General features: G+C 46.9%; 1 protein-coding gene across 1 annotated transcript in view; it reads left to right on the forward strand.

Moving 5' to 3' along the window:
- LOC139281246 (uncharacterized protein C7orf50 homolog) overlaps positions 1 to 27325 on the forward strand; it is a 435290-nt gene that overhangs the window by 193933 nt on the left and 214032 nt on the right. The gene's annotated exons all lie outside the window — the stretch shown is intronic.

Below are 27325 nucleotides of genomic sequence, written 5' to 3' on the forward strand. Positions count from 1 at the left end.
TTTCTGAGCCGAGTTTTGCCATTCGAGGGAGATGCCAAGTGATGCTGGGGTTGCTGTCCAAAAGGGAACAGAGGACAGATCAGCGTGGGGTTGGGGCTTCCTATTCTGAGCTGACATTGCAGACACTTTCGTGGTCAGCCAGGCGGGATTGGGTGTCATTTGCCTTTTTCTTCCTTTAGCCCAAAAAATGCTGCGTGATCAGGGAGGCTCTAATGGAGTGAGAAGTACACTTTAAAAAAAAAAAAATCTGACCTAGCCGTGCATAATTGTGCTTTTGCATTCCTAATTACATGTTTTTTTAATAAAAAGCAGAGAAAGGGTGGGTTGTTGTGGTGGCCTATAGTGATGTTTGTAATTTATCCAAAAATAGTATGTGGTCGACACTGCAATTTTCTTTTGATTGCACCCCGCGAAAACGCTGCCAATGTTAGTTCTCAATATTGAAAGTTGTTCTTTTTAAAAACACAGAAATTCCTTAATTACAACATCTGCATTTTGTCTCCAATAATTCTTTCAGTTCTTGAAGAGTTAAAGGAAGAGGGAGTTTCCTCAATAGGATTGATTCCAAGACCCAATCTGTATCCTGATTACAGCTTTGGTGCAGGAAAGAGAAAAATTCTGAGAGAATGTAAGAATTAGGAGCAGGAGGAGGCCATTTGGCCCCTTGAGCCTGCTCCACCATTCAATAAGATCCTGGCAGATCATCGACCTCAACTCCACTATCCTGCCCGATCCCCACATCCCTTGATTCCCCGAGAGTCCAAAATTCGATCTCAGCCTTGAATATACTCAACGATTCAGCATCCACAGGCCTTTGGGGTGGAGAATTTGCAAAGATTCACAAACCCTCTGAGTGAAGGAATTCCTCCTCAAATTTAGACGTTCGTTAAAACCTACCTCTTTAAACAAGCTTTTGATCATCTGCCTTAATTTCTTGTGGCTCGGTGTCAAATTTACCTGTTTGTCTGTAACACTGCTGTGAAGCGCTTTGGGACATTTTACTACGTTAAAGGCGCTATATAAATAAAAGTTATGGCTGACCCTTCTTTGGAATTCTCTATCCCAGAGGGCTGTGGTGGCTCAGTCATTGAGTATATACAAAAGACAGAGATCGATAGATTTTTGGATATCAAGGGATATGGGGACAGTGCAGGAAAGTGGAGTTGAGGTAGAAGATCAGCCATGATCTTATTGAATGGCGGAGCAGGCTCGAGGGGCCGAATGGCCGACTCCTGCTCCTAATTCTTATGTTCTTATGACCCCTTATCCTGAGACTGTGCCCCCTAGTTCTAGACTCTCCAGCCGGGGAAACAATCTCTCAGCATTTACCCTATCAATCCCCCTCAGAATCTTGTATGTTTCAAAGAGAACACCTCTCATTCTTCTAAACGCCAGAGTATAGACCCAATCTACTCAATTGCTCCTCATAGGACAATCCTCTCATCCCAGGGATCAATCTAGTGAACCTTCGTTGCACTGCCACTAAGGCAAGTATATCCTTCCTTAGATAGGGAGACCAAAACTGTGCACAGTACTCCAGGTGTGGTCTTACCAAGGCCCTGTACAATTGTAACAAGACTTCCTTACTCTTGTACTCCAACCCCTTTGCAATAAAGGCCAATATGCCTTTTGCCTTCCTAATTGCTTGCTGTACCTGCGTGCTAACTCTCTGTGCTTCCTGTATGAGGAATCTCTCTGAACACGTCGGTCTAAAGACCTGGGTAGGAAGTTGGCACTTAACCTACAAGGGGAAGTTTGAAACTCTGCAATAACAACAACATGTATTAATATAGTGCTTATTGAAGCTTGAACTAAGTCATCAACGCTATCTCTGTGACCTGTGAAGCACCTTGGAACAGTTTACTACGTTAAAGGCGCTATATAAATGCAAGTTGTTGTTGGATTCAAGCAATCTTAGTCACATCCTGTGAGGACTGAGAGGGCTTCTGAGAGCGACTGGCACCAGGATGTGCCTGAGGATAGTGAGGGCCAAGGCATCGTGGTGTTTTGGCACCAGAACAGTAGCCCTCCGAGAAAGAAAGAGAAGATAAAATAGTTTGCTATTCCCAGAGTGATTGAAAGTAACAGAGGACCTCACTTTATCTCAGAAATAATCATCGGAACATGGGAAGCACTGGGACCTAAGCCCTTGCTGCATCCAGAAAGCTCAGGAAACATAGAGCGTATTAACAGGCTAATTAAAGACACCCCGAGAAAGTCGTGCTTAGGACCAAGGAGAAAATGAGATGAGAAATTACCGTGGAAGCTAATGAATTTAAGAACTAGGATGTCAGTAAAGCACAGGTTTTACACCCCATTATCTGTTCTGCAAGACAGCAATGAACACCCCATTAACACTGGCCTCTGGTTTCCACCTGTAGGGACCAACAAAAGTTGAGAAGATGTTAGAAGAAGAGCAGACAAGACAGGTTTGAGTACGGCACAAGCTAAAATAGGCCCAAGAAAAAAGGAAGGGATACACAGAATGGTACAAATTGAACGCAGAGGAGCAACTAAAATGTTTAGTAACGTACTAGTTGAAGCCAACCCCAAGAGATGGGAAAGGGACCTCAAGCCAAACTGGAGAATCCAATCCCTTTTTTTATGATTTGGAAACACAGTGGTAAAACAGACTTGGATGTGAGTTGAGACCATCTCGCATTGGGATTGCTCATGCTGCGAGGGATACAGCTCCTAAACTGTCCCAAAACTAGTTCCCGGAACCGAATCCACTACCCGAAGAGGAGTAGAGTTGCCAACCCTCCAGGATTGTCCTGCAGTCTACAAGAATAGAATATTGATCTCCCGATCAGAGCTGCAAGCAACCCTGGAGAAAAGTCATTGGGGCATTAAGCAAAATTGATTCCCAATTTCTTTGAACTCACTCATTTATTAGTGAAAAGAGTATTGGAAATAGGGGAAAATGCTGTTTGACTGAGCGACACAGTTGGAGGCCATAGGTCAGAGATGAAACCTCCAGGAAACGTCCAACCAGAGTTGGCAACCCTCAAGAGAATGCCAATAATCTCTTCGGCAGGTGGTTTTGGGAAGAGGAAGCGTTGTTCGCAAGAACTTTCTTTGAAGAGAGGGGAGAGTTCAAATGGAAGAGCAGCTCCGAGAGAGGAGATTACAGTGTCAGGCATGGCTCAGTGGTTAGCACTCTTCCCCCTTGAGTCAGAAAGTTGTGGGTTCAAGTCCCACTCCAGAGACTTGAGCACAAAAATTTAGGCTAACACTCCCAGTGCAGTGCTGAGGGAACGCTGCACTGTTAGAGGTGCCATCTTTGGGATGAGACTTGCAACCGAGGCCCCCGTCTGCTCTCTCGGATCGACGTGGAAGCTCCCGTGGCACTATTTCAAAGAAGAGCTGGGGAGTTACCCCCAATGTCCTGGCCAATATTTTTATTCCTCAATCAACGGCAGTAAAACAGATTATCTAGTTTTTTTTTGTCTTACAATGCTTCTGTGAAGCGCTCTGGGACACTTTACTATGTTAAAGGTGCTATATAAATACAAGTTGCTGTTGTTGTTATCACATTGTTGTTTGCGGGATCTTGCTGTGTGCAATTGGCTGCCGCATTACCCAAATTAAGTGTGTCACAAAAGAAAAACAATTGCATTTAAAAAGCACCTTTCACGACCTTAGGACGTCCCTAAGCGCTTTACAGCCAATTAAGTACTTTTTGAAGTGTAGTGGCTGTTGGAATGTAGGAAACGCAGCAGCCAATTTACGCACAGCAAGCTCCCACAAACAGCAGTGTGATAAATGACCAGATAATCAGTTGTGGTGATGTTGATTGAGCGATAAATATTGGCACCAGGACACATCATTGTACTAACCATAAATTCATTGCAAACAATTGTGATTCATTTCAACTTCTTTTTTGTATTTATGTAATATGGGCCCCACTCACCCTCGACTTCATCTCTGCACCAGGCCCTGACCTTGTAGATCATGCAGTGGGTTAGATGCTGGCTTTTGACCTCTGACCCTGGGACCAATTGTAGCTCAGACTAATGAGATGATGCTTCATAGCTCTAAGGATCCTGAGTTTAAACAGTCTTGATCCAGATTACTCAACGGTAAGGGATGCATTTTTGAGGTTGGCGCAGAGTAAGAAGGAGCCTTGGATCTGCAGATATTGCAGGTATAGCTGACCGACAAATGCTTCACGCTAACACGAGGTGCCCGAATATGCCACATTCGTCAAAACTAATGAACCTCAGTACGATGAGCTCTCAATTCTCACGCACTCATATGCAGACACGCACATAAGAACATAAGAAATAGGAGCAGGAGTAGGCCACTTGGCCCCTCGAGCCTGCTCCGCCATTCAATAAGATCATGGCTGATCTGATCATGGACTGAGCTCCACTTCCCCGCCTGCTCCCCATAACCCTTCACCCCCTTATCGTTTAAAAATATGTCCATCTCCACCTTAAATATATTCAATGACCCAGCCTCCACAGCTCTCTGGGGCAGAGAATTCCACAGATTTACAACCCTCTGAGAGAAGAAATTCCTCCTCATCTCAGTTTTAAATGGGCGGCCCCTTATTCTGAAACTATGCTCCCTAGTTCTAGATTCCCCTACGAGGGGAAACATCCTCTCTGCATCTACCTTATCGAGCCCCCTCAGTATCTTATATGTTTCAATAAGATCACCTCTCATTCTGCTAAACTCCAATGAGTATAGGCCCAACTTACTCAACCTATCCTCATAAGTCAACCCCCTCGTCTCAGGAATCAACTGAGTGAACCTTCTCTGAATAGCCTCCAATGCAAATATATTCCTCCTTAAATACGGAGACCAAAACTGGATGCAATACTCCAGGTGTGGCCACACCAATACCCTGTACAGTTGTAGCAGGACTTCCCTGCTTTTATACTCCATCCCCCCCCCATATCATTCAATACAGCCCAGACCACTTGACTGAGACCGGCTGCTCCAAATCTAGAGGATTACACGTCCCAGCATTTTATTTGTTGTTGCTCCTCCTCCCTGATTTCTGTCGCCTCGACAACCCGCATTAATCAGGGAACCGGGGGAAACAGTGCAAAGAATTCTGCCTTCAAATTTAAGATCAATCTGAAGTGGTTTGTAAGTGGCTGTCTGGTTACAAATGGTTTGTGGAATATGTCCATTTGTGGGAGGGCTGGGGGTTTTCACAGGAAAGTTCTGGAATAGAAACTCTAGATTCAACCGGAAAAAGGACACCTTCCGCAAACTGAGTCTTGCAGGCGTACAGAGGTCTTGAGTTTCTGTTTTAAGTGTCATTTACAATCAGGGTCTTGTCCAAACACCAACATTCGCCCTTCAAAATGTCACGAGCCAACAGTGACATACTTATGACACACAATATGCACGCATTATGTAACGCCTGCACCCCTGGCTGGCCTCCCACATCCTACCCTCCATAAACCTGAGGTCATCCAAAACTCGGCAGCCTGTGTCCTAACTCGCACCAAGTCCCGCTCATCCTTCACTCCTGTGCTCGCTGACCTACATTGGCTCCCGGTTAAGCAACGCCTCGATTTTTAAAATTCCCATCCTTGTTTTCAGATCCCTCCATGGTCTCGCCCCTCCCTTTCTCTGTAATCTCCTCCAGCCCCACGACTCTCTTGAGATATCTGCGCTCCTCTAATTCTGCCCTATTGAGCGTCCCTGATTATAATCGCTCCACCATCGGTGGCTGTGCCTTCAGCTACCTAGGCCCCAAGCTCTGGAACTCCCTCCCTAAACTTCTCCACCTTGCTACCTCTCTTTCCTCCTTTAAGACGCTGCTTAAAACCTACCTCTTTCACCTGCCCTAATTTCTCCTTATGTAGCTCGGTGTCAAATTTTGTTTGATATTACTTCTGTGAAACGCCTTGGGTCAGTTTTCACTACATTAAAGGTGCTATATAAATGCACATGGTGGTTGTTGTTGTTGACGTTGATTGTCACTTTAGGCTAGTGATAGTAACCCAGTGCAATTCCCCCCCTTTTTTTTAATGGGGCTACTCTTGATTATTGCAATCTGCACTCTGCAACTAGCAGAGATACCAACATTCCTTCACGAGATTGCTATCTTATCTGCCTTCCGACTTCAGCATCGAATGTGCTATTTTGAGCATCCCTGATTATAATTGCTCAACCATTGGTGGCCGTGCCTTCTGTTGTCTGGGTCCCAAGTTCTGTAACTCCCTCCCTAAAGCTCTCTACCTCCCTTCCCTCCTTCAAGACGCTCCTTAAAACCTACCTCTTTGACCAAGCTTTTGGTCACCTGCGCTAATTTCGACTTATATGGCTCGGTCAAATTTTTATCTCTTAATACTTCTGTGAAGCGCCTTGGGACGTTTCACTAGGTTAAAGGCGCTATATAAATACAAGTTGTTGTTGTATATGAATAGAAGCAGTTGCTGTCTCGTGATTTAGCTCAGTGAGGAAAGAGATTGACTTTCTTTAGCAAAACATGATTGCTCTCGTTCACTGCAATTAGCTTGCTGATTTTTTCTTGTAGTTTTTATAAAACATCACTTCCACCGACATCCTTTTTAAAAAAAAAAGATTTATTTAATCAATGTTAGCAATGACATAAAGATGGACTCTTGCCCTTCATAGAGTTGCTGAGCGAGCACCAGTTTAAGGAGGTTGGGTTTTCACTGGAGGTTTCTGCTCACCTGAAGAGTCAACGAAAGAAAAAGAAAGACTTGCATTTATATAGCACCTTTCACATCCTCAGGACATCCCACAGAGCTTCACAGCCTGTGCAGTACTTTTGGAGTGCAGTCAGTGTTGTGATGTAGGAAACGCGGCAGCCAATTTCTGCACAGCAAGCTCCCACAAACAGCATTGTGATAATGACCGAATCATCTGCTTTTCGTGGTGTTGGTTTGAGGGATAAATGTTGGCCAGAATACCGAGGATAACTCCCCTGCTCTTTTTCGAATATTTTACGTCCATCTAAGAGGGCAGACGTGGAGCCTCGGTTTAACGTCTCATCTGAAAGATGGCACCTCCGACAGTGCACCACTCCCTCAGCACTGCACTGGAGTGTCAGCCTGGATTATTGTGCTCAAGTCTCTCAAGTGGGACTTGAACCTGCAACCTTCTGACTCCTTCCGAGGCAAGAGTGCTACCCACTGAGCCACGGCTGTCAACTCTGTTCCTGCCAGACCCGGGGGGGCTAATTTCCTGACAGGATATAGTAGTGCAGCAGTTCAAATTGCTGGCTGTTTTAGTGGTACTGTAAACATATTACAGAGGCTTTTGACTCTCTTACATACCTGCACACAGTGCAAAAAAAAAATCTTAAAACGTTAACAAGAGAGACAATAGGCCAGGGATATTGGGGATATAGCACTTGATACCAATAGACTGTGGAAAGAGGTTCAACAATACATAACAATGGAATGCACAGCTTACTGTATCAGGAGTAAGACTTTGTACCTTCCTCTCCAACCCACCCCCCCCCACCGCCCACAAAACATCCACCTCCTTACTTGGTCTGATGTGAGATTATCGAGTCATAAATCTCTCTAGAGGCACGGTCAATATTTCACTTTCCTGTGGCAATTTACATAGTGTACGAGGAGACCACCCATGGCAACCTCCCCACTGAGGCTGGCTAACTCGCCTTCGAGGGAATACCGTTAATCAGAGATGTGGTCTCACTTTTGCAGGAATCGAGTATTGTGTCAGAACCCCTCATGTTTCAAATGAATCAGTCGAGCAGTGCCAATCCAAGAATGCAGCCTCAAATGTCAGCTATTAGTCAGCTGAAATGAAGACTTTGGGCTAGACTTTCGGCACATAATTGCCCATGTATCACCCATTTAGCGCCCATATAAGCGCTGAGATTCAGGCTTATCGCCCATATTTGCTGAAAAGTGGAAACTAGCACCCGATTGTAGCCCATTTATCGCTGGCCCAACTTTCGGCAAACATGAATGTACTGATTTTTAAAAAAAATATAATGTCATCCGCATGCAAGGCCGAGAATAGTGCTGGAAATGGAAACTTGCGCCCAGATTATTGCTGACCGCTACTTTTGGCATTTCGCCCACAATTCGCCGAAATGATCGCTGGCCGAAAAAGTCGCTGAAAAAAAGCTGCACTCACCTGACCTTAACTCGACACAACTCGGCAGGACAGACAGCATTTTGTAACTCGGGGAATCTGTACTGAAAGACTGCATCAAGTGCTTGTGAGGAGAATCAATTTGTGAGTGATTGTAAGGGCCTTTTTGACTCTTGCCAATCATTTAATCCCATTTGTATCTGTTGAGGACAAATTAAGGGCATTTATAGCGATTTATAGTGATGGGGCCTGTAATTTCTCAACCAGTATTGGTCACTAATCACATGCTGCAGAATAGAGATGAGAGAAGGTATACTGAAGAGCATTATGTGCCCAATCAAAGAGATGGCAGACTGCTGAGGAGGAGGAGACCTTACACCCAACGCATTTACAGGGATAAGCAATCATACCTGAACTTGTCCGATAACACATGCGTTAGGAGGCTGCGCTTCTGAAAGGAGATCATCAATGAGATATGCCAGCACATTAAGGGAGATCTGCAGCCTACCAACACCATCAGGACCGCACTGCCCGTTGAGGTTAAGGTTACTGCAACACTTTCCTTCTACGCATTGGGCTCCTTTCAGGCCTCAGCAGGCGACATTTGCGGTATCTCTCAGCACGCCACACACTGCTGCATTCGACAGGTGACTGAAGCCCTTTGTGCAGCAGGATGGACTTTATAAGCTCCCCTCTGACCAGGGAGGTACAGACTGAGAGGGCTTTGGGTTTCTCGCAAATAGCAAACTTCCCCAAGGTGCAGGGAGCAATAGACTGTACGCACATCGCCCTGCGAGCACCTGTACAGGATGCAGAGGTGTTTCGGAACCAAAAGAGATTCCACTCCCTGAATGTGCAGCTCGTTGTCGACCACAAGCAAATAATCATGGCAGTAAATGCAAATTTTCCAGGCAGCATCCATGATGCGCACATCTTGTGGAGAGCACTGTCTCTGAACTGTTTAGGAGTCGGTCACAAGGTCACGGTTGGTTGCTGGGGGATAAAGGATATGGCCTTGCCAGCTGTCTCACTACCTCCCTGCGTAATCCCCAGACAGAAGCCGAGAAGCGCTACAATGGAAGCCATATGCACGCAATATCGTCGAAAAGACACTTGGAGTGCTTAAGCAGCGATTCAGATGTCTGAACCACTCAGGAGGCGAATTACAATACCACCCTGAGCAGGTCGCTGAGTTCATTGTGGTGTGCTGCATGTTGCACAACCTAGCTATCGGGAGAGGACCACAATTGCCAGATGGGACTGCTGGTCCACCTCAGGAGAGAGGGGAGGAGGATGAGGAGAAGGATAACGAGGACCTCGGGGAGGACAATCAGCCTGGCGATGAACCCATGCCCCCACGCTCCCCCCACAACACTGGAAAAGCCCCGTGATAGCTACGCAGCTGAAAAACTCTTGCGTCAGCAGCTCATAAATGAACGCTTTACGTGAAGTTACACTGGTGACAGTTACAGTTCTGTTACGTTTCATCCTTGCCTGGGCTGGCCTGGCCATGACCATTGTTTCCAACCACTGAATTAATGTTTTACCTTACGTTATTGGAAGACACTTCACGACAATTGTAAACTTAAATAAAAATGTTTAATAATTAAAGACAAATTTGAAAATTTTTAGAACAAACATATATAACACCCGCCCCCCCCCCACCCCCAAACAGTCAACAACATTATTAACACAACAATAACATAACAACACCATCCCACCATCCCCAACAGTGAACATTTAACAAAAATGTATTTTTAACAAGAACTAAGAACTATATACAGCAGCCCCCCCCCCCCCTCCCACCTACCTGCGGCAACGCTTCCCTCCTGAATATTGACCCCCGCTGTATAGTAAGCCCCCGTTTAAATCCCCGAGTAATGGGACCAAGACCTCTTGCAGCAGAAGACCTCAAGGGCAGGTACCGTCGGCAGAATCTCCTCAGTGGCTGGAGGAGAAGATGTTTCCGAATTTAAACGTCTTCCGAGTCAGAAGGAAGTTCTTCCTCCTGCCTCGCATCTGTCCTGGTGCTTGGTGGGACGGCACCTTGGGGTGCGGTGCCGCCTCCCGACACTATCGCAAGCCGCAAGGCACGGACAGAGTCGGTGGTTTGCTCCATTGCTACAACTGTCCGATCCACTCCCTCGTTTATTTGTGCGGACATTGTGGCAATGTTTCCGGTCAACCCACCCAGCGCCTGTGTCGATGCTCGCCCTCGACAGTGAGACCATGTCCTCGTTTGGATCTGCCCGTCGCAGCGCGCGCGCCGACCTCACCGACTCAGCCTCCGCGGGGTCGGCATGGGCACTGGACGACTTGGAGTGGCCTGCAGCAAGCCGCTTGGCCCCGCTACTTCATCCGTGGATGAAGACATGGCCGCAGGTACCACAGATGACAGATGCTCATCTTCCTCCTCCTCCTCCTCCTCGGTTGTTTCGTCTTCTGTACCCGTGGTGATGACCACCTGCTGCGGCAGAGGGGTTGGTGCAGAGGCCTCCCTTTGCATCTCGGGAGTCTGGGTAGCTGCAAAACATAATTGAGGTTATTTGAAGAGAAGGGTAGACATGAGAATGCTTGCTCTGTGTTGGCATATGTACGAGGAGCAACATTACTGCACTAAATGTGAACGAGAGACGTTACATATGATTAAATCATATGGTTGTATATCTGTGGAATTCTCTGCCCCAGAGAGCTGTGGAGGCTGGGTCATTGAATATATTTAAGGCGGCGATAGACAGATTTTTGAGCAATAAGGGGGAGTAAAGGGTTATGGGGAGCGGGCAGGGAAGTGGAGCTGAGTCCATGATCAGATCAGCCATGATCTTATTGAATGATGGAGCAGGCTCGAGGGGCCGAATGGCCTAGTCCTGCTCCTATTTCTTATCTTCTTAACCTGAGAGTAGTACAGAAGCTGCATGCATAACATGACATCATTCATATATTATGAAATGCCGTTAAATTACTTTAAATTACCACCGGTTTACACATTACTCACATGGCGCAACAACGGGATCTGCACCACCACGGGTGGCAGGACGGCTGTGGGGGCCCACTAGTGCTGCAGCACGTTGTTCCAAGTCAGTGAACGGCTGCAGTTCAGCAGGGCCTCCTCCAGTGCACCTCTGCTCCGCCCAATTCTTCGATATCTTCCTCTGCAAATGTGACAAGAGCATGGCATATGCTACTTGACTAGGTACTATTACGGAAAGACAACAGAGTCTAACGTTATATGCTAATATGGTTTGTATCCACAATGGATGCATGGTTATAACATCCACGTTCAGAGAAAATATTTAACAAGATCGTGTTTAGGAACTAATGCTTGACACCAAACATCTCGCATCCAGGAAGGGCCCCATCCACGGGCCGTGCCATTCAGCACCTGAGGGGAGGGAGGCAGTTTATTTGACTCGATGGAAGTCCCTCGGGCGGTGGGGGGAGGTGGGGAGAATCAGGACCGCTGGTGAGCTCGGCAATGACAGGGGTGTAATGGGAGGGGGCACCGTGTCCCTGGGCTGTGCTCAGAGACCTCCGTGTGGCCGGAGCTAATGTCCCAAAGTGGCCCAGGGCAGACAGTGAGCCAGGGCAGCTCTTCCCCCAGCCCAGGCTGGGTCACTGTGTGAGTGACAGCAGCCGGAGAGACTCACACAGTCTGGGTAAAGGTGACCAGACCCCTCAATGTTCAGTCGTGCTCCACCCACCAATGTAACCCAAAAGGAGACGGTGCCCAAATTAGACTTAAAGGGCGCAGGTTCTGACCCCAGTCCAAATCTCAGCAGGGAAGCTATGCAAGATTACACAGCTTCATTACAATCCGGCAGATTTACATTCTAATTAATTCAGTGGATCATTACAATTTAAACCTCATAATTTAATACCTACTCTTGCTGAAGCAACCAGGCTGTTCCAACTCATGCAGCACTGGTCTGACTCACGCCTATCATGGGACACTGACGAAACGATATCAGCGATCTTGCCCCATATTCTTTGATAAATCCAGGGTGGAGGTTTCCCACATCCACCCTGGGTTAATTGGCTCCACCGAATCTCGACCTCGTTCACTAAGGCCTCATTAGCCTTTTCTGAGAAGGCTTTCGCCCTCCTCCCTGCAACCTCCTGCAGACTCTCTCCCGAATCCTACTGGGACATCTCCATCATTGTAAGTTCAGCACTCCTTCAAAATTCACCCTCGTTCAAAAGCTTCCTTCTCTCTCTCCCCCTCTCTTTGACTGTACTGAGCATGCACAGATGGCCCCTGACTTCCCGAATCGCAGGAAAAGTTCTTTGCTAAAAAAAAAACCGCGCATGCGCAGAACGGCTGTTGCTCTGGATGCCAGCCTTGCACGACTGAATACATCGCTAAGGCCCATTTCACATCACTAAGGCTAGCGCCCAAAATAAAAAGCTGAAACTAGCGGTCTTTAAAATGGGCGATATTCCAGCCATCCTGAAAAATAAAAAAAATCACTAAGGCCGGAAATATCGCTCATTTTTGGTAGATAGCGATCATAGTGGAAAACCTAGCCTGAAAATTCCCCTTTACTGCAAACAGGCTTGCTTCAGTTAATGGACATTGAAATTCAGACACCCAACGTGTTTAATGGTTTTCTTTTTACAATGTGTTGTGGAAATTGATATGATGGCATCTGAGAAAGTGCTACTCAACTAAAGTGCGACAACAAATCAGTAACCATTAACATCACTGCACATATGGTGAAACACTCATTATACGTTTACAAGGTTGGTTGGAGGTACTTAACGTTGTGATTATTCTGCTGAGCCCGCCTTCAAGGCACAAGGCACCGTGTCAACTCTCAGAGCGCAGGAGGGAGCTCCTTGATAGGAGGTTTAAAGAAAGAAAGACTTGCATTTATATAGGGCTCAATTTTCCCCAATGCTGTTTTTTGGCGTACTGCAAGAGTTACGCACGTTTTCGCTGACCCTGACTACTCTTTATAAAAAAAAATGTTTTTTAAATAACTAGCAAGTTTCCCCGTTCTATTTTTTGAAATTGGCGGCGCGCAGCCTCTCCTGTAGCTTTAGGGGATGGAGCCTAATGTCTGCACCGAAAAAACTATGCCCCCATCCCCCCCCCCCCCCCCCCCGGCCCCTTTTGCGTATGTGCAAAAAAAAAGGACGATTTTGATGTGACTGCTATGGGCGCACATGCCCACTACAGTTCCCGGTCCGCATTCGGCCTTTTTTAAAGAGCCAGTTGTGTGTGAGAACTTTAATTCCCAGTGGAAAAATCGGAGCTGCAATACAAGATGCAACGCGGCTCAAGGACCACGAATTTCTCACAGGATGAAGTGGAGGCACTAGTTACTGTGATTGAGGTCAGATGGCACGAGCTGGACACCAGCAGAGGTCACACAAAAGTTTCACCAGAAAAAATGAAGAAACGCTGGAACCAACTTGCAGAAGATTACTGTGCAATGGTGACCACCCCGAGATCTGGAGGCCAGTGCACAAAATGGCAGGACCTTGGTCAAGTAGTTAGTGTAAGTAATATTTTCATTTATTCAATGGAATTGTAATTGTAAATGTGACCATCTGTATGTCTCACCCAGCAGAAAGACACCCTCTCTAAAAAGTTATCTTTTCATCTTTGCAGAGGAAGGTGGCACACAACAAAAGGGAAAGAACTCAAACAGGAGGAGGCCCGGCAAATCTGCACACACTGACACCCTTGGAAGAGAGGGTCGCTGCTTTGATGGGTCCTGCCTGGAGAAAAGCACATGTGTCTGATATCTTTTACACCAGCTGCAATCGCAAATATTGCAGCATGTATAGACAGTGCTGTTTGTTCAAGTACCTGCTGTCCTATTGGTACCATTAAGACCTATTGAAGAGGCACTGTCTTCATCACAGGGGAGAGAGAACGGCCAAGTATCATTCTCATTGCAATATCGAACACCATGATTAGATTTTCGTGGTGCGTTACCACCTAAATGATGCGGCAGTCGTTGGCAAACAGTCTGCGGGACACTTCAGTAAAGATCGTGTCCCTCGAATGGGGCATATAGTGGTGTATGAGGCAATCGAACAGACCTATTGTGTGTGTGCGGGAATTCTCTGATTAGGATGACTGCATGCTTTATTCTTATTAACAAACTCAGTGTTGTCAAAACCTAATTACTCGTTCTTCAAAAAAAAATTGCGTCCGATATGTACAAGTATGGGTAGTGAATTTTTTTAAACTTTTAATATTTTTTATCTCCCCCATTTCCTCCCCTGCTCTCCTGAAGGAGTTAACTTCCTCACTGGGCTAAAGTTCCATCGACCCTGGATCCCTTCCAATACCTCACCCCTGTGACGATTATTCATGTGTGACCCTGACGAGAGTGCTGGGAGTCAGCCCAACTGTGGAAGACATCACAGTCGAGCCCAATCCTCGCCTCATTCCACCATTCATGCATGCCCGCTTCCAGTGGAGTTTCTGTACAGCGATCAAGAACGGGAACACACACGCACAATAGGTGCATTGCTGTGCATGTCTGTTCAATTTGGAAAGTTATCTCAACACATCACCCTATGTCCCATTTGGACGGACACAGCCCTTTTGTTCTGCTGAAGTTATCTGGCAAGCTATCTTTCTGTTTTTGCCAAAGACTGCAGCACCGCATGAATTAAATGTTTCTCTCTCTAACCCAGGGGAACTGCAGCCATTGCAACTACCTTGAGTCAGTACAGGCTAAGCATCTAACCTCGGGACCTTGCTCTGTAGAACTCAGAGCTGGACACTTATCTCGAAGGCATTCGAACGGCTTGTGTTTACTTTCCACTGTCAGCCGTGGCTCAGTGGGTAGCACTCTCGCCTCCAAGTCAGAAAGGTTGTGAGTTCAAGTCCCACTCAAGAGACTTGAGCACAAAATCTAGGCTGACACTCTGGTGCATTACTGTTGGGCGATGAAGTCTTTCAGATGAGACGTTAAACTGAGGTGGACTTAAAAGATACCATGGCACTATTGGAAGAAGAGCAGGGGCGTTCTCCATGTGTCCTGGCCAATATTTACCGCCCAACTAGCTTCACTTAAAACAAATTATCTGGTCATTTATCATATTGTTATTTGTGGGAGCTTACTGTGCGCAAATTGGCTGTCGGGTTTCTTCGATTACAACACTTTTAACAAAACTTCATTGGCTGTGAAGCGCATTGGGATGACCTGAGATTGTAAATGCAAGTCCTTCCTGTTAATTGTATTCAGGTTTTGGGTATTAATTGGGGACTATTTCTCGTGTGTGTGTGTGTGTGTGTATGTATATATATATGTGAGTAGGCTGGGGAAGGGTTGCAAGCTTCTATCCTGGGGGTGCACAGTTTGTAATGTGTGTCTCTGAAGAAAGGCTTGTAAGCAACTAAAGCTCTCTCCCTCACCTCTTGCCTATCCAGCTTTTATACGCTCTTTAAAACTTTAAAATAAAATGATTTCAATGAATTTTGACTTCAGTTTATTTTCGGTAGACTTGCCCTTGCGGATTCAGTGAGAAGACACGGTTTGAACACGTTAGCGACATCCAGAGAAACAACACAAAGTGGCGACAAAAGCATTTTTTTTTTTTTTACAAACAAAAGGTTAAACGTGTGAACATAAACTCAGCACGTCGGCAGCAGGAAACTGGAGTTGCTGTAGCCTCGACTGTGTCAAAGGGGAACTGCTTGCAGTGGCTCAATGGAAACATAACCTACCATAAAACCTCATCCACACTAGAAATTTATGCGCTCCCCAACCACCTCGGAAAAAGCTCACGGGCTGGATTTTCGGCCTTTCCGATTTGGGGGCGGGAATGGCGGCGGGGCGGTAAAGTTTGCGCCCGGGAACAGTTTGCGCCTCAATCAGCAAAATTGGCCAGCTGGGCCCAGAGTGTGGAGCGGAGCGCTAAGGGAGGCGTTGCACACCTCTCTTGAGGCACTCGGCCGGCTGAGCAAGCGAAAATCCCGAGCTAAACAGTCGGCCCAGGAGCGCTGTAAGAGACGCCTGGGGAGAAAAAAAAACCTGAAATAAAAAAACACCAAAAACATTCCCAATAAATAGCTCACGCCACCACAACGCAAATCGCAAAAAAAAAACCCAATCATCACTTGCCCGAGGTCGACATTACTTTATCTCTCTGTAGCCGCTACAGCTCGGACCGCCCGCTTTCACAGGCGGTCCCACCAGGGGGCGCTCTATGGAGCGCTACGGATCGGGTGGGAGCCAAAAATCGGTGTGGCAACCAGGCGCGTTGTATACCGGCTCGCCTCTTCTGGGCGGTAATGCTCTGCGCCCCCTCGAAACCAGCACCGGCGGTGCGCAGGAAGCTGGCCGCCCGCCCGGAAGAGCTCACCGCCGCCAGTGCCACCCCTCTGCGGCGAAAACGCGTTTATTTTTAATGAAAAGCAGGAGTGATGTCAGCAGCAGTTTTCATCGCTGGGATCAGCATTTTCAAACGCCAACTGTTGGGTTTCAACTAACTTTTTGATTAGAAATTTATTAAAAATTAGCAGAAGTTTTTCCGTACGCTTGCGTAAGTTAGATACCGCATGTGCCCAGGTCTAATGGGTAATCGGCCAAATGTATTTGTCTAGTGCAGCCGTGGAGTGCGGGACTGCTGTGGATTGCGGTTATGAGTTTATACTGGGAGGTCTCTGCATTGGGGTGTGACGAGAGTTGGTCTTCCTGATTCAAAAATATGAATTCAGGTTCTGCAGTGGAAAACATGCCGATTTACCAGTGAGTGGGATCTTTCTTTACATCCACACTAATACAGCGTTTGAGTGTTCCTCCTCCCGCTATTGTGTCCCTGAGTAATACACATGGCACTCGGTAATGCTTGCGTCATTCTGTTCATAGAATCATAGAAATTTACAGCACGTATATGCCCTTGAAGCCTCTTTGCATCCTCCTCACAATTTACATTCCCGCCTAGCTTTGTATCATCAGCAAATTTGGATATATTACATTTGGTCCCTTCATATAAAGATTGTGACTAGCTGGGGCCCAAGCACCAATCCTTACAGCAAAGTTTGAAGTGGATAGACTTTTCTTCAGTAAGAGTCTTGAGAGATATGGAGCACAGATCAGCCATGATCTAATTGAATGGCAGAACAGGCAAGGAAGGTTATTAATGAAGTAGCTGAAGATGGGTGTCCTCGGCCCAACCATCTTCAGCTGCTTCATCAATGACCTTCCCTCCATCGTAAGGTCAGAAGTGGGGATGTTCGCTGATGATTGCGCAATGTTCAGTTCCATTCACTACTCCTCAGATAATGGAGCAGTCCGTGCCCGCATGCAGCAAGACCTGGACGACATTCAGGCTTGGGCTGATAAGTGTCAAGTAACATTCGCACCACACAAGTGCCAGGCAATGACCATCTCCAACAAGTGAGAGCCTAACTATCTCCCCTTGACGTTCAACGGCATTACTATTGCCGAATCCCCCCACCATCAACATCCTGGGGGTCACCATTGACCAGAAACTTAACTGGACCAGCCACATAAATACTGTGGCAATAAGAGCGGGTTAGAGGCTGGGTATTCTGTGGCAAGTGTCTCACCTCCTGACTCCCCAAAGCCATCTACAAGGCACAAGTCAGGAGTGTGATGGAATACTCTCCACTTGCCTGGATGAGTGCAGCTCCAGCAACACTCAATAAGCTCGACACCATCCAGGACAAAGCAGCCTGTTTGATTGGCACCCCATCCACCACCTTAAACATTCACTCCCTCCACCACCGGCGCACTGTGGCTGCAGTGTGTACCATCTACAAGACGCACTGCAGCAACTCACCAAAACTTCTTTGGCAGCATCTCCTAAACCCGTGACTTCTACCACCTAGAAGGACAAGGGCAGCAGGCGCATGGGAACACCACCACCTCCAAGTTCCCCCTGTAAGTCACACACCATCCTGATTTGGAAACATATTGCCGTTCCTTCTTCGTTGCCGGGTCAAAATCCTGGAACTCCCTAACAGCACTGTGGGAATACCTTCACCGCACGGACTGCAGGGTTCAAGAAGGCGGCTCAAGGGCAATTAGAGATAGGCAATAAATGCTGGTCTTGCCAGTGACGCCCACATCCCAGGAACCAATACATTTTTTAAAAAACAGGCTCGATGAGCTGAATGGCCTCCTCCTGTTCCTGTGTTCCAGCTCCTTAAAGTGAACTAATAATATGATTTTGATGGGGTGCTAACGGTCACATCTGCTAGCCTGCTGGGAGGAGTAGAGGAATTTCTTCTTTAATATTTGCTTGGTTTGTTGAACTTGTTCCTCTGTGTGCAGGTCTGAGAGTTGAATGTCCGTCGTGCATTATCCCGAGAGGATCAGCAAAATCCTTCCATACGAAGGCAGTAAAAAAATACCTTCTCTAATATGTGAGACTTAGAACTTGTCGGTTTGAGTAATAATTGCTGTGCCATAGGTGTAATGTATGCACCTGTGAGTATCCTCACAGGTTTATAGTTGTAGAGCTGTTGACTCCTGGGCCTGGCCAAAGGGGCCATCAGCCGGTCCAGGTAGCGAGGGGGTCGTTCAGCCCGACTGCCTGTCTCTCTCCCGTGGTTACATCCCAGCCAGGGTGTCCCTGGAGATGGAGCACGCGGTGTCCACCGGTACGCTCGCGGCCTTCTGCGAGAGGTGGGCGCCGGAGGGACTGGAGTGCATCGTCACCCCCGGCAACCAAATTTTAATTTGATGTTTTTTGTCTAAAGTTTAATTTGTTTTAATTTGCCGGTTTATTGCCCTCCCCCCCCTCCCCCCCTTTTTAGCCAGAGGGCACATATAATTTGTGTTTTGGTGCCCTCAAAAACCTCCCCAAAAATCAAAAAAAACAAGGGGGCACCTGAAAAGTTTTCTTGGAGTGTGTTTCCCCCTTTAATCAGGGGGCACTTGATTACTGATACAGCTCAAAATAGTTGTAGAGCTGTTGACGTCTGGGTATGGCCAAGGCAGCCATTAACCAGTCAAGGCAGCGGGCGGTCGAGGGGGTCGTTCAGCCCGACTGCCTGCCTCTCTTCCGCGGTTACATCCCAGCCAGGGTGTCCCTGAAGGAGCACGTGGTGTCCACCGGTACGCTCGCAGCCTTCCGCGAGAGGTGGGCACGGGAGGGACTAGAGTGCATCATCACCCCCGGCGCCCAAATTTTAATTTGATTTATGGTTTTGGTTAAAAGTTAATTGGTTTAATTGTCGGTTTTAGTACCCCCATTAATAAGGGGGCACTTGATTTATGGTTTTACACAAAAAATAGTTGTAGAGCTGTTGAGTTGGGAGTGGCTTAGCCACAGTCATGTAATGTTCACAAGACTCAATAAAACCCCAGCCAGTTGGGTTCAGGGGGTCCACGATGAGGCAGGTGGTTGTGAGCCTGGTGGATGAACTGGTAATGTGTAGTGTGATTGTTAAACTTTTTGCTAATAAACCAACTCGTACTTAATAGCAATGTGTTGCTATGAATTCTTAAGCAAAGAACTCATGAAGCAAATACATTACAGTAAGCCTGCCTCTTCAACACCTATTTTGGATATTGACTATGTGGCGTCTCTGTCTTACTGTGTGATATTTGGGTTTGATTACTGGGAACAGTTAATTAAACTCTGGCTCCTCCCCTCACCCTCTTCCTTCCCTTACAAGAACAGATAAGAGGATAACGTTAGTGACATTGTGCAACAAAATTGAATTTTATATACTTGTGTTTTTAAAAACATGATTATAGCACAAAACTGCCCATACATGCACAACAGGGTGCATCATTTGCAGATTTAAAACAATCTTGGGGTGATTCGTCAGATTACAGTGATATCTGGCATGGTAATTTAGGGACATAAAGCTGTTCAGCCCCTCGAGTCTGTTCTGCCATTCAGTTAGATCATGGCTGATCGCTATCTTAACTCCACCCATCCGCCTTGGTCACATATGCAGGCATATCGTTGCCGAATGAAAACCTAGCGATCTCAGATTTGTTCAGTTCAATTATCTCTTTCCATCATGATGTTACTTTTTTTAATCATTTGTTCTGGGATGTGGGCATCGCCAGCAATGCCGACATTTATTGCCAATCCCTAATTGCCCTCGAGAAGGTGGAGGTGAGCCGCCGCCTTGAACCGCTACAGTCCGTGAGGTGAAGATGCTCCCATAGCGCTGTTAGGGAGGGAGTTCCAGTAATTTGACCCAGCAACAATGAAGGAACAGCGATATATTTCCAAGTCAGGACGGTGTGTGACTTGGAGAGGAACTTGGAGGTGATGGTGTTCCCACACGCCTGCTGCCCTTGTCCTTCTAGGTGGTAGAGGTCGTGGGTTAGGAGGTGTTGCCAAAGAAGCCTTGAGTTGCTGTCTATTATTATCAGTTATTGTTTAAGGACAAGATTGCCAGATTCTTGTAACTGCAATATGTCAAAGGTGGTGTATAATTTTAGAGGTTGGTGCTGCAGCCCTTGTGAAGGCCGGATGTATGCCTGTGTCGTGCGGTTAAAGTTTATTGTGTGATTCAAGTTCATTGTGTGCTTTGTCCGATCACTCATTTCCTTTCCTACTGACGTGAATATATAACTGTTGCCATAAAAACACTGTAGTGACATGGATTTGAAACTCTTGCCCAAACGTTGGCCAGGATTCACGCTGACAGTCAGTGGGAAGTCTTTGAAATGAAGTGTTATGACTTAGAAAAATTCAAGTTGTCGTGCAAGATATTTAAAAAATTGGAATGAGAGTACTTGGAATCCAATTTGACAATTTGTTTGTTTGTATTATTAAGTGTCTACGTTTCCATGTTCAGTATGATGTTGTGCTTTAGTCTTGTCGCATTGAAGAATGTCCAATGGTGAGGTGCTAAGTTCCATCAATTAGCAGCAGAGGTTGGTCAGAGCCCGAGCCTGAAACATGAATGAAACGCCACAGGGAACGAATGTGTGCTTTGTTTAAATTTGGGGGCCATGTAGGTGAACATTTTATCATTACTAATTATATGCTTTTGGTTTGGTGGGTTCCTGGTTTGCACTTGCTCATCTGCATGCTGTGTACAATTTCCTGTTCATCGCTCAGAATAGCTGAACCTGTGAAATACTGGAAGCTGCACTCACTGCGCAGCAGCATTTGTTGACCATTCATTTTATTTCAACCTAATCTGCTCCATGTGATGAACAGCAACAGCCCAGTTTCAAAAAGGACAGATGTTCGAAAATAATCTTTTGAAGATAATCCACAGCAGCAAACCAGGTTTACCTGTGTGTGTGTGTGCGTGTGTATAAATACGCGCAGAGACCCGCAAACCATTTGTGGTCAAATTAGTATCTTTATTGCACCGTACTTGTTTCGACTGTTATCATCATCATCATCATCATCATCATCATCATCGTCTATAAAATCAACCCTGATGTCTTTCCTCTCTCCCCGTCCCTCTCTCCTCTGCCTCTCTCCCCTCCCTCCGCTCTCCTCTCCCCAGCTCTCCACTCCCTCCCTCCCTCCCTCTCCCCCCCGTCCCTCTCCCCCCCGTCCCTCTCTCCCCGTCCCTCTCTCCCCGTCCCTCTCTCCCCGTCCCTCTCTCCCCGTCCCTCTCTCCCCGTCCCTCTCTCCCCGTCCCTCTCTCCCCCTCCCCTCTCTCCCCTCCCACCTCCCCCTCCCCTCTCTCCCCCTCCGTCTCCCCCTCCCTCCCCCTCTCCCTCTCTTCCCCCTCTCCCTCTCTCCCCCCCTCCCTCCCTCTCTCCTCTCTCTCTCTCCCCTCTCTTTCTTCCCCCCGCCGCTCCTGCCACCCGCTCCACTCAGCTTCGCAGTAATGCCCTGGGAGGCTCCGCCCCCCCCCCCCCGTACTACCGCACCCATTGGCCCCGCCGCATTCACTCCCGCTTCCTCATTGGAGCAGACCCAGCGTCGCGCCATCGTTCCCCGCCCTGATTGGTTGCGAGGCCGGGTTGGTCCTGATCATCCATTGGTCGGTGCAACAGTCACTCAGTCCGGACCATGTGTTCCCAGGCACCGCCCCACCCCACCCCAGGACAGACAAAAACTGGCTATTATTATTATAGATATATGTGTGTGCACATTTGTGATGGAACGTGGCGATGAATGCGCTCATCAGGGGGACGTCAAAGTTAGGGAATTGAACAGAATACTGCCAGACATTGGGAATCGGGCATTATCAGTTAAACATTGGCAAGACCCAATTGTCTTTGTCCCCCTCCCCGGCTACTGTTTATAACCTCAGCGTCCTATTTAACCTCGAGCTGAACATCTGACCCCATATCCTCTCCGTCACAAAGACCGCCTACTTCCACTGCCGTAGCATCGTAAGAGAAGGGTTAACCTTCCGTAGCTAACTAAGGAAATAAGGGATGGTGTCAAATTGAAAACAAGGGCATACAATGTGGCCAAGACTAGCGGGAGGCCAGAGGATTGGGAAACTTCTAAAAGCCAGCAAAGAACGACTAAAAAAATGATAAAGAGAGGGAAGATAGATTATGAAAGTAAATGAGCATGAAATATAAAAACACATAGTAAGAGTTTCTACCGGTACATAAAAAGGAAAAGAGTGGCTAAAGTAAATGTTGGTTCCCTAGAGGATGATACTGGGGAATTAATAATGGAGAACAGGGAAATGGCAGAGATGTTGAACAAATATTTTGTATCAGTCTTCACGGTTGAAGACACTAAAAACATCCCAATAGTGGATAATCAAGGGGCTATAGGGAGGGAGGAACTTAATACAATCACTATCACTAACAAAGTAGTACTCGGTAAAATAATGGGACTAATAGTGGATAAGTCTCTTGAACCTGATGCCCTACATCCTAAAAGAAGTGGCTGCAGAGATAGTGGATGCATTGGTTGTAATCTACCAAAATTCCCTGGATTCTAGGGCGGTCCCAGTGGATTGGTAAACCACAAATGTAACGTCCCTATTTAAAAAAGGAGGCAGACAAAAAGCAGGAAATTATAGACCAGTTAGCCTAACATCTGTCATTGGGAAAATGCTGGAGTTCATTATTAAAGAAGCAGTAGCGGGACATTGGGAAAAGCAAAATTCAATCAAGCAGTATCAGCATGGTTTTAAAAGGGAAATCATGTTTGACAAATTTGCTGGAGTTCTTTGAGGATGTAACGAGCAGGGTGGATAAGGGGGAACCAGTGGATGTGATGTATTTGGATTTCCAGAAGGCATTCGATAAGGTGCCACATAAAAGGTTACTGCACAAGATAAAAGTTCATGGGGTTGGGGGTAATATATTAACATGGATAGAGGATTGGCTAACTAACAGAAAACAGAGAGTCATGATAAATGGGTCATTTTCTGGTTGGCAAACAGTGACTAGTGGGGTGCCGCAGGGATTGGTGCTGGGTACTCAACTATTTACAATCTATACTAATGAGTTGGATGAAGGGACCGAGTGTAATGTAGCCAAGTTTGCTGATGATACAAAGATGGGTGGGAATGCAAATTGTGAGGACACAAAAAATCTGCAAAGGGATATAGACAGGCCAAGTGAGTGGGCAAAAATTTGGCAGATGGAGAATAATGTGGGAAAATGTGAGGTTATCCACTTTGACAGGAAAAATAGAAAAGCAAATTATTATTTAAATGGAGAAAAATTGCAAAGTGCTGCAGTACAGAGGGATCTTGGGGGTCCTTGTGCATGAAACACAAAAAGTTAGTAAGTAGGTTAAGCAAGTAATCAGGAAGGCAAATTGTTATGTCCAGAATAAAGTAATGTGATTGAGTACTGTAGACGTGAGTAAGTGTGAACCGAGGAGGCAGAACTGTACGGGGTACACACCTTCACCACGAAATGTCCAGTGATCATGTTAGAAGTTGAACTGAATGGAATTCCAGTATCCATGGAATTGGACATGGGTGCGAGTCAGTCCATCATGAGCAAAAATGCCTTCGACAGGCTGTGGTGCAACAAGGCACACAGGTCCAAGCTGAGCCCCATTCACACCAAGCTGAGAACTTACAATAAAGAGCTAATCCCTGTAATTGGCAGCGCAGCAGTAAAAGTCTCCTATGATGGAGCGATGCATGAACTACCACTATGGATAATACCAGGAGATGGCCCCACACTGTTCGGCAGAAGCTGGCTGGGAAAAATCCGCTGGAACTGGGACGACATCCGAGCGCTCTCGTCCGTCGACGACACCTCATGTACCCAGGTTCTGAGCAAGTTTCCGTCGTTGTTTGAGCCAGGCATCGGAAGTTTCTTGGGGCGAAGGTGCAGATCCACTTGATTTTCAGTACACGACCCATCCACCACAAGGCACAGGCGGTGCCATATATGATGCGAGAGAAAGTGGAGATCGAGCTGGATAGGCTGCAACGAGAGGGCATCATTGCGCTGGTGGAATTCAACGAGTGGGCCAGTCCGATTGTTCCGGTTCTCAAGGGCAATGGCACGGTCAGAATTTGTGGGGACTATAAAGTAACGATTAACCGTTTTTCGTTGCAGAACCAATACCTGCTACCCAAGGCAGACGACCGATTTGCGACGCTGGCAGGAGGAAAGACGTTCGCCAAGTTGGACCTGACCACGGCCTGCATGATGCAGGAGCTGGCGGAATCTTCGAAAGGCCTCACCTGCATCAACACGCACAAAGGTCTGTTCGTCTACAATAGATGCCCGTTTGGGATTCGATCGGCTGCGGCTATTTTTCAAAGGAACATGGAGAGTCTGCTAAAGTCAGTTCCGTGCACCGTGGTTTTCCAGGACGACATACTGGTCACAGGTCGGGACACCATCGAACACTTGCAGAACCTGGAAGAGGTTCTAAGTCGGCTAGATCAGGTGTGGGACTCAGGTTGAAACTCTCAAAGTATGTTTTCCTGGCGCCAGAGTTTGAGTTCTTCGGGAGAAGAATCGCGGCAGACGCATCGGACCCACCGACGCCAAGACGGAGGCCACCAAGGATGCGCCGAGACCACAGAACGTGACGGAGCTGCGGTCATTCCTGGGACTCCTCAATTATTTTGGTAATTTCCTACCTGGGTTAAGCACCTTGCGAGAACCTCTATATGTGTTGCTACGCAAGGGAGATGACTGGGTATGGGGGAAATCACAAGAGACAGCTTTTGAGAGAGCCCGAAATCTGTTATGTTCCAACAAACTGCTTGTCCTGTATGATCCTTGTAAACATTTAGTGCTAGCTTGCGATGCGTCTTCGAACGGGGTCGGGTGTGTGTTACAACAAGCAAACAAATCGGGAACATTGCAACTGGTCGCTTATGCATTCAGGAGCTTGTCCAAGGCTGAAAGGGACTACAGCATGATTGAAAAAGAAGCTCTGGCATGCGTTTACGGGGTAAAAAAAATGCATCAGGATCTGTTTGGGCTTTAGTTTGAGTTAGAAACTGACCATAAGCCGCTCATATCGCTATTCTCAGAGAGCAAAGGTATCAATACCAATGCTTCTACTCGCATCCAAAGATGGGTGCTCACACTGTCTGCGTATAACTATGTAGTTCGCCACAGGTCAGGCACACAGAACTGCGCTGATGCCCTCAGTCGGCTACCATTGCCCACCACCGGGGTGGAAATGGCACAGCCTGCGGACTTGCTCTTGGTGATGGATGCATTTGAAAACGAAAAGTCACCCGTTACAGCCCGCTAGATCAGGACCTGGACCAGCCAGGATCCTTTACTGTCACTTGTAAAAAAAAAACTGTGTCCTCCATGGGAGCTGGTCCAGCGTCCCAGCGGAGATGCTTGAAGAGATCAAGCCGTTCCAGTGGCGTAGACGAAATGTCCATACAGGCGGACTGTCTTTTGTGAGGTAATCGCGTGGTTTTGCCCAAGAAAGGCAGGGAAACGGTCATACGCGACCTACACAGAACCCACCCAGGCATAGTAATGATGAAAGCTATAGCCAGATCCCATCCTCGTCGCCAGTTGTTACGTCCAGAATAAAGTAATGTGATTGAGTACTGTAGACGTGAGTAAATGTGACCTTAGTCTTTTTATTCTAACTCCAGAGTGTTGATACAGCATGGGAGGCCTGCTTATGTACAGTGCTTCCAAGGGATGCTGGGACCCCTTGGGACGCCAACAGATAGGCCCTCTGGTGGCGATAGAATGCTGATTACATAGGGTTGCATACATGACACAAATGGAATGTTGGCCTTTATTGCAAGGGGGATAGAGTATAAAAGCAGAGAAGTCCTGCTACAACTGTACAAGGTATTGGTGAGGCCACACCTAGAATACTGCTTCCAGTTTTGGTCTCCGTATTTAAAGAAGGATATACTTGCATTGGAAGCTGTTCAGAGAAGGTTCACTGGGTTGATTCCAGAGATGAGGAGGTTGACTTATGAAGATAGGTTGAGTAGGTTGGGCCGATACGTGGCTTGAGCAGTGGTGCAGCAGGGAGGGATTCAAATTCCTGGGGCATTGGGACCGGTTCTGGGGGAGGTGGGACCAGTACAAACCGGACGGTCTGCACCTGGGCAGGACCGGAACCAATGTCCTAGGGGGAGTGTTTGCTAGTGCTGTTGGGGAGGATTTAAACTAATATGGCAGGGGGATGGGAACCAATGCAGGGAGACAGAGGGAAACAAAAAGGAGGCAAAAGCAAAAGACAGAAAGGAGATGAGGAAAAGTGGAGGGCGGAGAAACCCAAGGCAAAGAACAAAAAGGGCCACTGTACAGCAAAATTCTAAAAGGACAAAGGGTGTTAAAAAAACAAGCCTGAAGGCTTTGTGTCTTAATGCAAGGAGTATCCGCAATAAGGTGGATGAATTAACTGTGCAAATAGATGTTAATAAATATGATGTGATTGGGATTACGGAGACGTGGCTCCAGGATGATCAGGGCTGGGAACTCAACATTCAGGGGTATTCAACATTCAGGAAGGATAGAATAAAAGGAAAAGGAGGTGGGGTAGCATTGCTGGTTAAAGAGGAGATTAATACAATAGTTAGGAAAGACATTAGCTTGGATGATGTGGAATCTATATGGGTAGAGCTGCAGAACACCAAAGGGCAAAAAACGTTAGTAGGAGTTGTGTACAGACCTCCAAACAGTAATAGGGAGGTTGGGGAGGGCATCAAACAGGAAATTAGGGGTGCATGCAATAAAGGTGTAGCAGTTAAAATGGTTGACTTTAATATGCACATAGATTGGGCTAGCCAAACTGGAAGCAATACGGTGGAGGAGGATTTCCTGGAGTGCATAAGGGATGGTTTTCTAGACCAATATGTTGAGGAACCAACTAGGGGGGAGGCCATCTTAGACTGGGTGTTGTGTAATGAGAGAGGATTAATTAGCAATCTCATTGTGCGAGGCCCCTTGGGGAAGAGTGA

The sequence above is a fragment of the Pristiophorus japonicus genome, chromosome 15 (assembly GCF_044704955.1).
Source record: "Pristiophorus japonicus isolate sPriJap1 chromosome 15, sPriJap1.hap1, whole genome shotgun sequence".
In the NCBI taxonomy this organism is placed as follows: Eukaryota; Metazoa; Chordata; class Chondrichthyes; family Pristiophoridae; genus Pristiophorus; species Pristiophorus japonicus.